The following is a 16,402-nucleotide window of genomic DNA, read 5'->3' as shown; positions in this document are numbered from 1 at the left end:
AGGCTTTATATTAAAGTTTACTTCTAGCTGTTTTGAGTTTTTATTTGTTTTGGTTTGATTCCCAAATAGAACTATTCATCCAAAGTGCCTGGTCAGACTATAGTATAATGCCAGCTTGACAAATGATGCAGTCAAGTAAAAGTTTATTTCGTTCAAAGACCAATTAAGAACAAAACATTAACAAACTGTTTAAAAGTAAAAGAGGAGGATGACCAGATATAAAACACAAGCTAAAGGAATAATACAGAATATTATTGTCATTATTATTACCAGTGTAAGTTACATCTCTAGAACTAAGAAACAGAATGTTATTTTTTTCAACTAAGACATAATTAGAGCTAAAATTCTAAGATAGAAGTAGATTAAAATAAAATAAAACAATATCTATCTGTCTTCTGTCCATCCATCCATCCTTATTTATTGTTCAGAAGTTAGCCATAGTTATGACTATACTATAGCCAGCTTAAATCTTGTCTTACTAGCAGCATTACAGAACTTGGCAACATCCAGAGTGGTAGAGTCCCTTTGACTGGAAAGCAGAATTTGTATGTAGAAAGTATAAGAGTAACTTGGTTATTTTACTAGGTGAGGGGAAATGAAACGGATTCTAATATTTGTATAAAAACCATAGTACACTAAAATGTGGACAATTGTTTCTACGGCGCCTGTATCACATGGACATAATTGAGCAGCATATGGAATTTTTTTGTATCTGCCTTCCAAAATGGCTGAAGAAGAGCATTAAATCAAATTATGCACATCTATTAAATTAGTAAGAGAGAAGGATTGTTATACCTAAATGTGCAGGCATGCATTCCCTTCATGTTATTTCCTTTTGGGATAAGCAATGCTATACAAAGCACAGAAAAAGAGTAAGAATTAATAAGCAAAAGAAATTAAAGTGAGTCAATTCAGTGAAAGTTTAATTGTTTAAATAATTATAAATAAGAAAAATAAATTTAGTTAATGCTTGTTTATGTATACCAACACCTTTCAATGGACACCCACACCCAGTGAGTCCTTGAGGCCCTGGGTACGTGTCATTGACACACAAGACTGATGGATTTTTGTAAACTATCAGCATTTTGCCAGTTCTGATATATTTTATTTTCATGTAGTAAAGTGGCTAAAGCAGTGCTTGGATACAACCCAAAAAACGACAGAATGATCTCAATTCGAATTCAGGGCAAGCCATCTAACATCACAGTGATCCAAATATACGCCCCAACCACAAATGCTGAAGAAGCTGAAGTAGAGCAGTTCTATGAGGATCTGCAGCACCTACTGGACAACACGCCTAAAAGAGATGTTATTTTCATCACAGGAGACTGGAATGCTAAGGTGGGCAGTCAAATGACACCTCGAATTACAGGTAAGTATGGCCTGGGAGAACAAAACGAAGCAGGACACAGGCTGATAGAATTTTGCCAAGACAATTCACTCTGCATAACAAACACTCTCTTCCAACAACCTAAGAGACGGCTTTATACATGGACTTCACCAGATGGACAACACCGAAATCAGATTGATTACATCCTTTGCAGCCAAAGGTGGCGGACATCTGTACAGTCGGTAAAAACAAGGCCTGGAGCTGACTGTAGTTCAGATCACGAACTTCTTCTTGCACAATTTAGGATCAGACTCAAGAGATTAGGGAAGACCCACAGATCAGCTAGATATGAGCTCACTAATATTCCTAAGGAATATGCAGTGGAGGTGAAGAATAGATTTAAGGGACTGGACTTAGTAGATAGGGTCCCGGAAGAACTCTGGACAGAAGTTGGCAGCATTGTTCAGGAGGCGGCAACAAAATACATCCCAAAGAAAGAGAAAACCAAGAAGGCAAAATGGCTGTCTGCTGAGACACTAGAAGTAGCCCAAGAAAGAAGGAAAGCAAAAGGCAACAGTGATAGGGGGAGATATGCCCAATTAAATGCAAAATTCCAGAGGTTAGCCAGAAGAGATAAGGAATTATTTTTAAACAAGCAATGCGCGGAAGTGGAAGAAGACAATAGAATAGGAAGGACAAGAGACCTCTTCCAGAAAATTAGAAACATTGGAGGTAAATTCCAGGCAAAAATGGGTATGATCAAAAACAAAGATGGCAAGGACCTAACAGAAGAAGAAGAGATCAAGAAAAGGTGGCAAGAATATACAGAAAACCTGTATAGGAAGGATAACAATATCGGGGATAGCTTTGACAGTGTGGTCGGTGAGCTAGAGCCAGACATCCTGAAGAGTGAGGTTGAGTGGGCCTTAAGAAGCATTGCTAATAACAAGGCAACAGGAGACGACGGCATCCCAGCTGAACTGTTCAAAATCTTGCAAGATGATGCTGTCAAGGTAATGCATGCTATATGCCAGCAAATTTGGAAAACACAAGAATGGCCATCAGACTGGAAAAAATCAACTTATATCCCCATACCAAAAAAGGGAAACACTAAAGAATGTTCAAACTATCGAACAGTGGCACTCATTTCACATGCCAGTAAGGTAATGCTCAAGATCCTGCAAGGTAGACTTCAGCAGTTCATGGAGCGAGAATTGCCAGACGTACAAGCTGGGTTTAGAAAAGGCAGAGGAACTAGAGACCAAATTGCCAATATCCGCTGGATAATGGAAAAAGCCAGGGAGTTTCAGAAAAACATCTATTTCTGTTTTATTGACTATTCTAAAGCCTTTGACTGTGTGGACCATAACAAATTGTGGCAAGTTCTTAGTGGTATGGGGATACCAAGTCATCTTGTATGCCTCCTGAAGAATCTGTATAACGACCAAGTAGCAACAGTAAGAACAGACCACGGAACAACGGACTGGTTTAAGATTGGGAAAGGAGTACGGCAGGGCTGTATACTCTCACCCTACCTATTCAACTTGTATGCAGAACACATCATGCGACAAGCTGGTCTTGAGGAATCCAAGGCTGGAGTTAAAATCACTGGAAGAAACATTAACAATCTCAGATATGCAGATGATACCACTTTGATGGCTGAAAGTGAAGAGGAACTGAGGAGCCTTATGATGAAGGTGAAAGAAGAAAGTGCAAAAGCTGGCTTGCAGCTAAACCTCAAAAAAACCAAGATTATGGCAACCAGCTTGATTGATAACTGGCAAATAGAGGGAGAAAATGTAGAAGCAGTGAAAGACTTTGTATTCCTAGGTGCAAAGATTACTGCAGATGCTGACTGCAGTCAGGAAATCAGAAGACGCTTAATCCTTGGGAGAAGAGCAATGACAAATCTCGATAAAATAGTTAAGAGCAGAGACATCACACTGACAACAAAGGCCCGCATAGTTAAAGCAATGGTGTTCCCTGTAGTAACATATGGCTGCGAGAGCTGGACCATAAGGAAGGCTGAGCGAAGGAAGATCGATGCTTTTGAACTGTGGTGTTGGAGGAAAATTCTGAGAGTGCCTTGGACTGCAAGAAGATCCAACCAGTCCATCCTCCAGGAAATCAAGCCAGACTGCTCACTTGAGGGAATGATATTAAAGGCAAAACTGAAATACTTTGGCCACATAATGAGAAGACAGGACACCCTGGAGAAGATGCTGATGCTAGGGAGAGTGGAAGGCAAAAGGAAGAGGGGCCGACCAAGGGCAAGATGGATGGATGATATTCTAGAGGTGACGGACTTGTCCCTGGGGGAGCTGGGGGTGTTGACGACCGACAGGAAGCTCTGGCGTGGGCTGGTCCATGAAGTCACGAAGAGTCGGAAGCGACTAAACGAATAAACAACAACAAGCCAAGAAATTACAGTAATCATAATTCATAAACGAAAGCAAACAACAAAAAGTTAAGTTTTGTTCATCGTATATCTTCATGATTGACTTCACTGAACTTCATACAGTATATCTTCATCTGATATCACAACAGAACACAAACTGATAATTTACCTGATATCATAAGAGAATGCTAAGTGATAATTTAATGTCATGGCCATATTTACTGAAGTGAGACTCAGTGAGGATTTTTTGGATGAGAAAGCCTCAGTAAAATCAGTTTAATCTCTTTTCTAATTTAAATTTCAGCGGAGATCATTGCTAACCTCAGTCATGCTCTTGTGACATGGAAGAATGAATATAACTTTTTAATAATTTTTAGTTTTGAAAATGATCTTTCACCAAACACAAGTGTCACAGTACAAAGAGAAGTGAACAAAGTACAACATGTCTAGATATACGTATATCCTAAATGCTACATTGAAACATTATACCTTATAATATTTTCTTGAAACTCTTGATTTCAGTAATCAGCGTCTCCCTCAATGTGTGAAGGTATAGTTTTGCATCCCTTTTATGCACTTTCATCACATTTTAAAACACTCAGATTAACATCAAACAAACTGCACCATTTGTTTAAATTTTGTTTAAGGGAGTTATTGTATCTTCCACCATAATGTTAAAGCACTCAGTACAAAATGTGGCTTTTGAATCAAGTATGGGATCATCTGCTGCCTTATGCAAAGAAAATTTGTGTCATTTTCTCACACATCGCTCTGGACGTTTCACCTGAACAGCATAGTTAAACGTCTCAACAATGCTTTCAGTAGTTTTGTGGCTTTTAGAAAACTTTGATCTCTGTATCCAGTCATATATTCTAAAGCACCTGTCAGTAGTTCCCATGCAACATCTGATGGCTAGATAACTGTACTAATAATGAATGTGAAAGACCATGACTCACCCATAAGACCGAGAGCTTCGGGTTGAAGTTACAGTGTCAAGATTGAGGATATTCAGCAATTCACTAATCGCATTATAAATCTGAGATGCATCAAACATATAACTTTTACACTATCAGTGTACTGTAATTTTTCCATTTGGTTTCCAATAGCATTTTTACACAGTGTTTCACAAATAAATTCAATCTATTCCATTTTTTAGCTGAGGATACAAAAAAAAAAAAAAGATAAACGTGAAAATGCCTTAAAGAAGTTGATGCAGTTTTGCATGACTTAGTTGCACTTCATAAAACCATGATGACATCCACCATAAAGCCAATAGTTTTAGGGTTTATATCTAAAAGTCTCTCTTGCACAGCAGCATGCTTTCTTTTTATATTTGAATCACTATCATATTCTTGACCATTACAGTTAGCTAATAATATGGTCAGATCTTCAAGTTTTTCAGGAGAGAACTGTCAATCCAGCTCCACTAGGGTCTTTCACATTTATATATCATACAAAATGCTCTTCAACCATAGGTTCACTCTCATGTATACTGTCTATCCTAAGAATAAATGATATTCTTTGATACTGTTTGTGCTGTTTGGAAATAACCAAGAATGACAGAACAGTATGTTTTGACTATGCTCAACATTTCCTTCAGTATATCACTTGGGATCAATTCAATGCATTTGTTCTGATTTTTTTCCCCTAGATAACAGTCTTGAATTTATTTTTGATTTGCCTGATGTATTTTGCCATACATTGGTCATATTTAAACGTAAGTTCAACGTGTCCCAGAAAGTTACCCTTTCTAACATCTCTTCACAGTCTGCACATAAGACAAATTTTATTTCAGCTAAGAAAGCAATAATAATTTTCTCCACTAAGTTTCTCCCTGCAGTTGAAATTGCTCTAATAATCCATCAGTACCTTTTGCAATTACTCTGCTTTTTAAGTCATAGTACTGCTTTGTGCAATGTGCAGGACCATGTGATGACTCATGAGTTTTATCAAAGGGCTGATCTATTTTTGACTGAAACAATAAACATGAATATTTGAATATACAGGACAATTGCACTCAACCCTTTCCCCATTCCTGAGAAATGAACTAACTAATATAAAACTGCCCTTCAGATACATTTCTTTATCTTCATCATAAATTCTTTTTTCTCAGTTTTGGATAAATTGTTTTTTTAGGTATTAGATCTGTTTATGTATTATAAACAATCTAATACTCTAATAAATCTAATAATTTGTTTATGTATTAGATTTATATCCTGAAAGTCCATTCAGGAGGACCTCAAGGAGGCTTACAGAGTCTGGACTTAATGTGGTCTTAAGAGGTTCGCTGTAAGACTCACTTTCATCAGGCTGACATCGCTGTGCCACATCATTTTCATCCTCAGGACTACAGTTGTGCTCAGTAGGTTCAGCAGAAGGCCCTGCACCTGCATCACCGAATTATTGTGTGTTGGAAACTGTATTTTCCCCTTTTTGGGTATCAGTGATGTTAATACATTTATTTAAAGAACCTCACAGCCTTTTTGTTTCTCATTCTCTGGTTGTCCTAGACTGATAATATTGTGATTCCTTCAGGATGTTCTGGGAAAAAAAAGACTGAAGATTTACCCACAAAAAATAGGCTGCATCAAATGCCATCATGCCCAGCTAAGGGGAGAGGGTTGGCAAACTATTTATCCTAAGTTTTCTTTTTCTTTTTTTGCTGAAGCTATGGCAAAATGGGGGGCACCATTGGTTGCCTGATTTGCCTATTCCTAAAGCTATCACGTTTCCTCTAAGTCACCCTTACTTCTACCATGGACTTATGCTTAAACCACATATTTGAAACATCTTTTTTCTAAGCAGATAATCCCCAAACAATTGCCAGTCTCATTTATTCTTGGATTTCCAAACCGCCCAAACACTTCTTCTTGTAATTTCTTACCTTGTACCCACTCATCCACTCATGCCATCTAGCAGAATAAGTGCTTCCCCCTATGGATAGCATTTGTACAGAATGTTGTACTTTTTCTCCCCAACCCTATTACTGCTTCCCTTTTCCCCATTAGGGTGTGCAACCATGTGGATGGTCAATAGCTGGCTTGGATTTAATATCTGAAAATGAATTTCACTATTCAGCATTTACAATTGATGTAATTATTGTAATCACACATTCAGAATCCTGTGAAATCCTAAGGATAATTATGTTGCAAGTTGTACATTAGTCCAGGAGGTGTGCATCAACATCCAGAAGACTGTATTGCTCAACCATTTTTGTACCTACAAGTTTGGTGTTGATGCTCCAAAGCCAGTGGAAGGTAGTCATGGCAAACTCCTTGAATGAAAAGGACTTGCAGTCATATCTAATTAGAAAATAGTAGCTTGGATGTCCTATTATACACATGTAAAAGAAAACCCCAATAAGTCTTGTGATGACCAGCAAATGGTTAAAGTTATAACAGACAGTTATAACAATTGTAACATTCCTAAAGTCCTTATGCATCAGACATTCCTCCCAAAGAATTGTGGAGGAGGAGGCAATAGGGTTAACCACTAAAATGTGTTATTTTATTTGACATGAACAAACAAGGTTTTGAAGGGTTGGTCAAAATGGTTAACAAATACCAACCAGGCCTGGTACTTCATGCTATTTTCTCAAAGTTAATGCAGCTGAGGCTTGCTTGAAAGTTTGTACCACTTTCTAATGAGTACTGCTGTATGTTTTTTCAAAGCTTTTCTTGTCAGAGGCATGATTGAGGTGTGTGGGAGGGGAAGGACCTAAATCTTATACCCAGAGTAGTTCTAGAGACCTTAAAATTCATCAAACATTTATTTATTTATTTATCATATTTTTATCACTGCCCATCTTCCCCACTTGGGGGACCCTGGGCGGTTCACACTAAAACAATTTAAAATTAAATAAAATTGTAATAAAATTATGAAAACCTTCTGACGGACAGATGCCAGCAGTAAGCCAAATGTGCTATTCAGATGCAAAAACACAATGAAAATGCTTTGTGGTTCACAAGATTGCAAAAAATAAATGAACCATGCCAAAGAATTTCTTCTTTTACAGAAACATAACCTAGGAATATTATTTTGGTGTTTTAAGTTGAAAGTCTAATTCCTCCCCTCACTTTTTTTTTTCCAAAAATTGCATATTTTCATGGATAACAATGATTAGTTGATGCCAATTTTTGGGTAACGTTATGGATTGTTCTGGTGAACCACATCCCCACCAACCAGTCAGCAAAACCTTCTCAAAACAGACAGTCACCTCACCAATTGCATTGCTATGTAGTTCAGTGGTGTTTCCTTAGAGATGGATTCAGCATTAGGATAACAGAGCTCCAGATGGAGTGTTTAAAAAAATACTGAAATTTAAGATTTCTGTTCCCCTATGTTAATCCTAAATATAGGATAGGGATGGGCAGAAACGTTCACTGGGATCTTATGGATAATTTGAAGTAGATGACAAGAATGTCTGACTTCTAAATGCTTAATAACAGCAGTAATGCTTGCTGTTGTACAACTCCAAACAAAATTAGGTGCTGAAACAGAGTAAACTTGGGAAAAACCAGGACTGGGTTGATGAATGATGATTGTGAGATGCATGCTGGTCCTGAAAGCATATTTGATTGATTCATTGGTTGATTGATTGATTGATTGATTGATTAAAAGATTTATATGACAACACATCTTGTAAAACAATTCTGGGCAGCTCACAACAACGATAAAAGCAAAAACAAGAAAAGCAAAACAACCAGGTGCCTGACCCACCATCTCCAATCAATCAATCCATACAATCCTTGGGCTCCAGCCTTACCCTATCCCAGTGCCCATTTTGAGTTGATCATATGCTTAGAAGCTTTCTGGTTATCCATTTGAAAAAGAAGTCTCTCACACCATCCTTCTGTATTTCTGTCTTTGATAGGTGGATTCTCTCAAGATTCTAGTAAGTTCTGCTAGTTTTTGCTCTGACCTTCTGGCCCACAAGCAGCAACTATTCTTTATAGGAGAGTATCACATAATGGACCTGATAGGATTCTGAAAGCAACTTGGGCAAACACAGCCAAAGGAAAGAGTGGTAATATTCACTAAACAGGTTTCCAACCCTGACTTTTTTCTGGGACAAGAAACTTTGGGCCTTTGCTCTAGCCAGCTTTAGCTAATTCAGGAAAATCTTAGAACACTGCCATATATCATACAGTATATCTCCTCTTGGCAAATGCCATTTTGTTTAAGGATTATGTGGTGATCCTGAGCATTATGCAAATGCATTGGAGTTTTAGCTCAAACGGTGTATACAAACATACAAAAAAATATCCAGACATTTAATCATAGGTCTTTTAAGAAAGCTTTGCCCAACGGTTAGGAAATGAATACGACCTGTCCAGGGCAGACTGAACTTTTGTGTGACCTCTGTTTATTTACAGTCCAAGACCAAGTCACAAAAATTTAAAAAGAGCACATCATTAATACATACATATGTGGCAATACATACATATATAAGAGAAAAAAACCCTATTAAATTAACCATTCATTGAAGGCACCAAACAGTTTCTATAAGCTAAGGCTACAAATAAAAATTTTGTTACTGCCTTCAAAACACCTGGGTATTGATCATTTAGTAAGAATACCTCAATCTCCTCACCATGAGCGGAGTTTATCAGATTCAAGATGGGTGTATTAGCTCTGCTCGCCAATGAGAGCACAGTGGGCACTTTAAAAGGGTGTGTGAAACAGACTCAACCTCTATGTCTGAGTAAAGACAGACTCAATCTTCATATGGAAGGTTGGCATATTGACCAGCTGTCACCCTAGTAAGGAGACCATCTATATGGGCTAGGGAGAAGACCCTCCTATGTGGGATGTACACAATCTTATAAAAGTAGTTGGGGAGTGTCCAAGGGGAGAGAGCAATTCATCCGTAAGAGAGAGAGGAAAGTTTGGCTCTGTCTATCTGAATGTCTAAGTCCCATACCCTCTGCTCTACCAGGATATTTTCTAAAGCAAGTAGGGCTGGTATTGACAGATCTTGGTCTATTTGTTTTTTCAGAGTAGATTGATGTCTATTGTATGGAAAGAAGTGTACCAATGAGGTTCCCCAAATGATTTATTTTGCCCAGAATCTTAGCTGACATAGTCTTGCCCTGGCCTTCTCTATTTTAAAGTTATGGATCCTAAAATGTAAGAGCCTAATCTGCAGAAACAATCTGTTTCTCAAGTGAATTTTCTCTAGAACCTGTTTAGAAGCAATAGTAAAAATAATCAATGAACAACATTCAGAAGTGCAGTATGGTTTTTGTTTTGTTTTGTTTTTTGTTGTCTTAGTCTTATCTTGCATTATAAACCAGATTTGGTCAATGCTTGAAGAAGTTGACTCTCAGAAGATAGTATATAGTAGAAGTTACAGGCAGTCCTCACTTAATGATGGTAATTGGGGCCAGAATTTCCTTCATTAAGTGATGCAGTTGTAAAGGGTGATGTCATGTGACCTCATTGCTTAGCAATGGCAATCCCGGCAGTCCCATTGCCATTGTTAAGTGAGAATTGTGGGTCATTAAATGAGGACTTCCTCGCAACTTCCTTCCAGCTTCTGACAACTAAAGTCAGGGGGAGGGTGTGTGGGCCTGGGGGAGGCTGCTGCTGGGTGGGGGAGGGTGTGTGGGTGGTTGCAGCAGCATGCGCAAGTGATTTCAGGCCCAGGGATGGCTGCTGCCTGGTGGGGGAGTGTGTATGAGAGGGTGCAGCTGTGCACACAGGTGATTTCAGGCCCAGGGGGTGGCTGTTGCTGGGTGGGGGAGATGTAACTGAGTGACTTGCAAGCTTCCCTGCCAGCTTCCCCATTGACTTGCTTGTGGGAAGCTGGCAGGGAAGGTCGCAAGCGGTGATCACATGACTGTGAGGTGCTGCAACTGTCATAAGTGCAAGCCTGTTACCAAGTGCCCAGATCACAATCACATGACTGCAGGGGTAGTGCGATGGCCAGAACTTCAAGGACTGGTCGTAAGTACCACTCATTCAGCACCGTCACAACTTTGAACAGTTGCTGAATGAGTGGTTGGTAAGTGAGGACTACCTTTACTAGCGTTTTCCCATTCAGTTGAAGAAATACTTAACTGAATTACACATAACTGTATTTTCATTTGGATAGTGTTAAAGGCTGCCTCGATAAAACTGTACATTGGAGAAAAATAGTTTTTCAACCAACATATATTACATTGGTCCTGAAGAATTGTTTTGTGAATCAGTCCTTCTTCTATATTCTTCTGAATTTATTGAAAAAATCAGCCAAGGGGAATAAGTCCCACTGAACTCAGTAGAGTACTTTTGATTAATTTCTGAATTTTTCCACCCCATATTACATATGATGTCTTTTGAAACATTGGGTCTGTTTTTGAATAAATCATCTTCAGGTAATGGTACCAAAATATTTTTTAAAGAAATTCAAACATAATAGTTAAATATCTTAATCAGTTTAAAAAGAAGATTGCATAATAAATGTATTGTGGCTGCATATCTGTTTTGCTGAACAGGCTTCATTTGCTCACCACCACAGTGGGTAGCCTTCAATGAGGAAACAGGCTTAAAATGGAAATATGCTGATAACCATTATTATTTTCCCCAAATTCCCTTCCCCCCCCCAAATCTGGAACAACTACATTGTGCCTGTTCTGATTCTTTTATTTGTTCTCCCCTGACCCACACCCATTCACCTCTGAGGTACAGTCAATTCTAGATGAGTGAAAAATATGAGAAATGGTGTTTTTCACTTTGGTATACTTCTAAGAATGTTGTAAAATTAGGCATTCTTTGAGTAACTTGTCAAAATAATGATCCTGTGGCAAGGCATTCTATCCCTTGTGGATGACTATCCAGCTGGTTACTTTAAACATCCCTCTGAAAGAAAATCACACAGATTTTTTGAGAAAACGAAGGTAAGCAGAAAAGTTATCATATATCTACATCTACCCGTCATGGAGAGTGGTTTCTTCTGAAAGAATAGCTTCTCAGATTCACCAAATCTTTTGCATCTTGATGTCTACCAGTCAGTTTTGAAAGCTCCTCCCTTCATTCCTGGAAGAAAAAGACAGGCATGGATATTCAGTGCTGACATTTTGGCAACAATGATGGAGAAAGTTGTTTCAGGGTCAAGCAAAGATGACAACTCAGGCTAGGTCCACAGATGCCAAAAAGTTAATAGTGTGTGTAATGCTACCTTCTTTAAATTCCTGGGATTACTGTGGTTTCAAATATTTTTAGAATTCTTATTTTCATTGATTCAAGAGGCTGTCAGTAAAAGTGCTGTGCTAGTGCACTTTTCAACAAAGTGCATATCTTCAACAAAGTGACACTTCATTGCAGTAAAATATCACAATTGGAATGTATAGAATCTACCTTTGCATTGTAATTGTTAGTGTGGATGATTTTTGTGCTGTATCTCAGGCGCAAGCTTTAATATCAAGGATGGGAAAAGGTAAAATGCATTTTCTATTCTCATCTTCTCCAAATCAGATAGTAAAATAATAAATTTCTGGCTTATTCAGAATGCTAACCAGTATGGGCACAATCAACTATACAGGTCTTGAAATTACAAATAATGCCTGAGGCTCAGGCACTGTGTTAGAATTAGCATTCCAAAATTATTCTGCTGGGAATATCTGGGTTCACCAAACTAAAATGTGGTTGGCTAATTTGTGAGCCTAGCCAATGCGATGAGTTAATGTATAAGTGTGTGTCATGTTCCCCGTTTCAATGTGCATGGTACATCGTAACGTTTCGCATGTCAACTTGCTGATGCGGGTTTCGGTTGGGAGGGGAGGAGGATTCTTCTCCTGGGTTTGTTATCTGTATTCGGCTGAATGGAATGTGTTTGGGTTATTTCGTGTGTTCAAGGTTTTCTTCCCAGGACATCAGCAGAAATTGTCACCAGCACCTGCGGTGGGGAATTTGAAACGGCCGGGCGAGGTTTTGAGTTCCAGCCTGGAGGAAGAGGAGGTTGGAGAAAGAAGAGTACCTGGAGCCACCGGAGAGTCGCCAGGCAAGCTGATCAACTGGGATGAAGCACAGGGACCCCTACCAGGGACATCCAAGATGTCCTGGAAGCAGCGGTACCTGCTGTCCCCAATCGTTGTGAGGAAGGAGCGGGAGCGGCAGGACAGACGAGGGAAAGAGGACTCCCAAACCCCTGAAAGGATAAGAGTATTGGAGGCAAAATTTGAGTCGATGGAATATATGCTAAAGAAATTGTTAATGGACTGGGGGCCCCGGGTGAGGAGTAGAGGGGAATCAAGCACCAGGGATTCGTCCCCTTCTCCCCCCTCCCCCCCTGGCGGCATCACAGCTGGAAAGAGGCAGGAGACAGCACAGGGCTGAGCCAAAATCTCACAGAGTGAGAATCTCGAGGTCCCCTCCTCGAGACCGGAGATCCCCAGTAACCAAGAGAAAGACTGACTGCCCAGATGTTGCAAGGGGGCTGCCTGGGGTGGGAGTGAAAGACTTTGCAGTTAAATTTGACGGGCATCCAACTAAGTTGTCATTCTTCCTTACTAATGCAAGGAATTATATGGATGAATTCGGCCCGTATTTCCGTTCTGAAAGGGCCAAGATAAATGCCATTGCTAACAAGTTAAAGGGGTGAGCTGCTGACTGGTATGTCCAGTTAAACGAGGCGGACGCTCCTGAGCTTGATGATTTTGAAGAATTCCTGTGGGCGTTGAAGTTACATTTTGTAGACCCATTAGCCAAAGAAAGAGCGAAGCGGGCTCTAAAAGAACTCATCCAGGGGCAACGGTCTGTAGAAGACTATGCCCTGGAATTTAAGGCTTTGGCTGGAAAGGTTGATGACTGGTCCCAGTCTACCTTAATAGAGCAATTTAAAGAGGGTCTGAATATGGAGGTCCTGAGGTGGTCGTTGGGCAGGGGCGACCCAGATACCTTGTACGAATGGATACAATTGGCAGGGAAGGCTGAACATGCACATGAGACCTTCGCACACAGCAAGAAGGCATTAAGACACGCGGCGATCAGCAAGGGACCCCGACCAACTGCCACGACTGGGAAACCCGGGCACCGTGCCTGGGAGGAGGAGAGGGAGCGGCGTTACGCCAAAGGCCAGTGCCTTTGGTGCGGGAAGGAGGGCCACAGGGTGGCTGCTTGCCCAGAAGCCAAGGCAGAGGATCGGTCTGGCAAAGCGACGGGCAAATCGCCCTTGCTGCCCAGGAGAATGAAGGCAGCCAAGGCGGAAACCAAAATTGAGGAGGTACCTTACTTCGGGGGAGAGGAGGAAAGAGATCTTAAAGAGCCGGCGGGAAACGCCAGCCACCTGCTCTGAAAAGCACCTGTGGGCAGGTGGTGGAAGACAGGCACGAAGATATTTTGGTGAGTGCAAATTGTCCCACGCTGAATGTGAAGGTAAAGTTAGGCTCCCGCACAAAGACTGTTGAGGTTTGGGCGCTAATAGACTCAGGGTGTTCACGATGCTTAATGCACCCCGACGTGGTGGCTGCTTTGGATCTACCCAGCTTCCCCCTGCAGCAGCCCATGGTTTTCACCCAGCTGGATGGTTCAACTGCAGGGGGGGGGGCATGTCCGGTGACTCATTTCACAGGAACGGTGGTGTTGCAATTGGGCAGCCACCGTGAGGGGTTACAGTTTGTGGTAGCACCTGTGGGTCATCCCCTAGTCATCTTAGGGATTCCCTGGCTGGTCCAACAAAACCCCTATATAAATTGGGAACATAGGACTCTGACTTTTTTGGATGGCTTTTACCAAGCCCCTGCAGCAGACCGAGTTCCTACTGCTGTAGTGGGGAGGGCTGCATTGGAACCCCTTGGTTCAGCATAGCACCACTGGAGGGCTTACCGGATAAATACCAGGAGTTTGCTGATGTGTTTGGGGAGATGGAAGCGGACCAACTTCCTCCTCATCGAAAAACTGACTGTGCGATAGAGTTGGTTCCCAACGCTCAACTGCCCAAGCCGAAGATTTATGCAATGACTCAAAAAGAGCTTGAGGCGCTGTGGGATTTTGTTGATAAAAACTTGGCCAGGGGGTTTATCGAGCCAGCGAACTCTCCAGTCGGAGCCCCCGTGCTGTTCCGTGACAAGAAGGATGGCACGTTAAGACTTTGTACAGACTATAGGGGGTTAAATGCCATCTCAATATCAAACAAATATCCTTTGCCAATAATAAAAGACATGTTAGCACATCTGTCAAAGGGGAAAATCTTCTCAAAGCTGGATTTGTGGGAAGCCTATTTCCGCATCCGTATCTGCATCTGAGGGGGGGGATGAGTGGAAGACTGCTTTTAATTGTCCATGGGGTTCTTTCCAGTATAAGGTCTTACCTTTTGGGTTGGCGGGAGTGTTTATGCAACTGATAAATGAAGTGTTACATGACCATTTGTTTAAAGGTGTACTGGTGTATCTAGATGATGTTTTGATTTACACAGAGACTGAGGAAGAGCATAAACACCTAATTAGGCAGGTGCTTAGCAAGCTTAGGAGTGCCAAACTGTATGCCAAACTGTCAAAATGTGAGTTTCACAAAACTCAACTATCTGGGGTATAGAATATCTGACAAAGGAATTGAGATGGACCCTGAAAAAATCCAAGTGATATTGGGGTGGGAATGCCCACGTACCAGGAGGCAACTCCAACGTTTTCTCGGATTTAGCAACTATTATTGCCAGTTCATCCAGGGGTTCGCTGAAATTGCCTTGCCCCTTACTGATCTACTACGTACCAAGGGGTTGGGGGACACACGCAAGGTGAAGAACCCGGGGGCAGTACTCAATTGGACACCTGAATGCCAGGCAGCTTTCGAAAAACTTAAAAGCCTTTTCACTGCTGAGCCCATTTTGCAGCACCCCGATCCCACGCAACCCTTTGTGGTTCAAGTGGATGCTTCTGATTTTTCAATTGGGGTGCTCTTGCTGCAAAAAGATTCTGACAATCATTTGAAGCCTTGTGCTTATTTGTCCAGGAAGTTTTCTGAAACCGAACGGAGGTGGCATGTTTGGGAAAAGGAGGCTTTTGCAGTCAAGGCAGCTTTGGAAGCCTGGCGCCACCTCTTAGAGGGGGCTAAATGCCCTTTTGAAGTTTGGACTGACCATAAGAATTTAGAAGCGCTCTGCACCCCCCAAAAACTCAGTCCTAAACAGATTCGCTGGGCTCAATTTTTTAGTCATTTTGATTTTCAGCTGAAGTTTATTCCAGGCAAGAAAAACTTCCTGGCTGATGCTCTTTCTTGCTTACCCCAAGATTCAGTCCAAGTGACTGAGATCGTGGGTATTGTGTGGACAGAGCCCCAGCTGGGTCTCCAAGCTGTCACTCGCAGCCAAACCCGTGTGCAGCTGCCTCCAGCCTCGCTCTCGCCGGCTGGGAGGAGGGTGCCGATTCCTTCTCAATTGCAACAGCAATTTCTCCAGGAACTGAAATCCGATACTGGGTTGCAGGCAAACAGAGACAATGTAACTTTTGACAGTGACAGTGGGTTAGCTTGGAAGCAAAACCGCCTCTATGTGCCTGAGCAGTTGCGAGGGGAAATTTTAAACCGTTCTCATGATGATAAAGTGGCTGGGCATTTTGGGTTTGTCAAGACGTTGCACTTGGTGCGGCGGCAGTTTTGGTGGCCCACTCTAAGGCATGATGTAAAAGAATATGTTGCTTCCTGTCCTGTGTGTGCAATGTCAAAACGGAAAAGGGGTAAGCTGCAGGGGCTCTTGCAGC

The sequence above is a fragment of the Candoia aspera genome, chromosome 1, assembly GCF_035149785.1.
Source record: "Candoia aspera isolate rCanAsp1 chromosome 1, rCanAsp1.hap2, whole genome shotgun sequence".
In the NCBI taxonomy this organism is placed as follows: domain Eukaryota; kingdom Metazoa; phylum Chordata; class Lepidosauria; order Squamata; family Boidae; genus Candoia; species Candoia aspera.
This window is presented reverse-complemented; position numbering follows the sequence as displayed.